This window comes from Pinus tabuliformis, chromosome 7 (assembly GCF_031772625.1).
Source record: "Pinus tabuliformis cultivar Carrire ecotype Pingquan chromosome 7, CPIR1, whole genome shotgun sequence".
NCBI lineage: Eukaryota > Viridiplantae > Streptophyta > Pinopsida > Pinales > Pinaceae > Pinus > Pinus tabuliformis.
The window spans coordinates 1,468,240,492-1,468,242,868 of NC_142293.1; the positions used below are offsets into that span (position 1 = coordinate 1,468,240,492).

General features: G+C 40.1%; 1 pseudogene; it reads right to left on the bottom strand.

Moving 5' to 3' along the window:
* Positions 1-335: 335 nt before the first annotated feature.
* LOC149253339 (3-ketoacyl-CoA synthase 4 pseudogene) lies at positions 336-1,415 on the bottom strand (annotated as a pseudogene).
* Positions 1,416-2,377: the final 962 nt, after the last annotated feature.

The window sequence follows — 2,377 nt, forward strand, 5'->3', positions numbered from 1 at the left end:
GCTAGTTTATCAGAGGAAAAGAAAGGATGGAAAGGGAAGGAGGAATAGTGGACAGTAAGAAAAACGGATTAGATAGTCGGAGAAGAAATTCTAAAGTTTGTTTATTTGGCTGTAGTTTTGTTGTTTTACACAGTTATTTAGTTTTTCAAGGGAAGGAGAAAATCGAGTAAATAAGCATAAGCATACTCAACTTCCAAGGACTCAAAAAACATAATCAGGTGATTAGACATAAGAATACTCACTTTACAATTAATCAACTACTATATTAAATATGTATTCTCACTTCATAATCAATCAATCAATACCTGACCAACACTCTCAAACCCTTGTGAACACTATTTTGGTTCAGAGACTATCTGAAACTACTGCTTATACTCTTGCTCAAATGGATTCCATGTATTGCACTGATAATCATTGATGCAATCGCTCGACACATTAATCAAAGGGTTTCTACTACCTTAGGACTTCTCGTATAACAGTACTGCATTTGAAGCCTGAGCCTAGAGTAGTCTCCCATAGGTGGTAGCCTTTCTTCATCTGCCCCTTGGCCTCCACGTAGACCACCTCATACTAGAGCCCACTGGAGGAAGTATTGCCAAACCTGTGAAGCGTCATGTGGGTAGGCTCTGTGTCGTAAACCATCAGCCTCAGACTCTTTCCGATGCCATTGATGACTAGGTGCCCCACCGAGTGAATGCAAAAATGCTCAAAGGCGAGCTTGAAATTTGGCACATAGGGCTTTAGGTCGTTGATTTTGAGGATCTTGATGTAGAGCATGTTGTAGATGAACTAGAGATCTTTTGAATAGGGGAGAACCTTGGACGCCAGGGCTGTGATATTGTTTTCCAACGCAACTCCCATGGCTTTGATCAAGCATGTGTTGAGAGAAACCCCAATGATGTTTTTATTATCCTCTCTATACTATGCTATTGTAAGCCTCGTCATTTTGGCCAAGATGGGTTCGGAAAAAATGCAGAAGCTTCATCTTGGCTCTGCCCACATCACTGGGCTTGTTCGACACTACTAACCAGAACAACATAAGAACTTTTATGAACTTTCAGTAGATCCTTCGCCGTGTCCAATCGTATCATATCGACACTGCAACCCATGCCGTGAATATTGAAAGACTTGATGTCTTCCCTCATGCCATAATGGTTCACAATCCAAACTGACAGAGATGGGGCCAGTGTAGAGTAACAAACATTTATTATCAGTATGTCAACATTGTAGGGTCGAATTCTGCTGTTGGTGAAAAATATGTCGAATGCAGACACAAAGGCCTCCTACATCTATAGACACCCTTTGGCCATTGATGACACAATGTTGCCCTAGAAGAAGGAATTGGGCGTGTAGGTATCCTGCCCGAGGCACAATTTTATGTGAACATTTGCCATGAATTTCAGCGACTCTGTCATCAGATCGCTCTTGCAAAGGAAGGATTATAGCAGTTGAAGGCCACCAGGTAAGTGTAGGAGCTCCTTTGGCTGTGAATGTGCCAAACTATTCCCACTCCGAGCATAGACATCATGACCGCCCAAAGTTCTAGAGTCGAAGTAGGGATGAAAGACAAGAGGGAGCTCGCCCCTCCTAATCACTAAGTGAAAGAGCATGCTAAACACAAAACACAGAATACACTTGCCTGATTTGATTGCAAAAGAGGGTTTTTATATACAGAGAAGAATTTTTTGGAGTTGGTGGCTTCTTCAGGAAGCTATCTAGCTCTCGAGACTTCCGCCGAATTCTCCAGAAGAAGCTAGATGTAGCATTTAATGGTGGTGGTTGGAATTACTAATATTTTCCAACACTCCCCCTTAATTCCAACCATATGACAAATATACTATAGCACAATATATAAGACACTGTAAACATACTGTTAATTGTCATGCCCGCTAGTTTAAGTCTCAGTTAAGCTTACAATATAATCTTGATTTTCTACAACACATAACTTACTTCTACAAAACTCAAATTTTTCCTTCCCAAGAGGCTTAGTGAATATGACAGCTACATTCTCATTTGTATTACAGTATATTAGATAAATTTATTTTGATTGGGCCTTTTCTCTTACAAAATGATATTGTGTGTCTATATGTTTTGATCTTGCATGACATACAGGATTGTTCCCCAATTTGATGATGCTTTGATTATCACATCTGATCACTGTAGGTTCTTGTTGACCTTCACCAACATCTTCAAGTATTCTTCTGAGCCATATAGCTTCACAAGTGCCACTACATAATTCTTTATATTCTGCTTCAGTTGATGGCAAGAAAACCGTTGCCTATTTCTTATTGCTCCATGATATAGCTCCCGATCCTATATTGAAGATGTATCTAGTGGTGGATTTCATGTCATCTGGATTTCCAGCTCAGTAAGGATC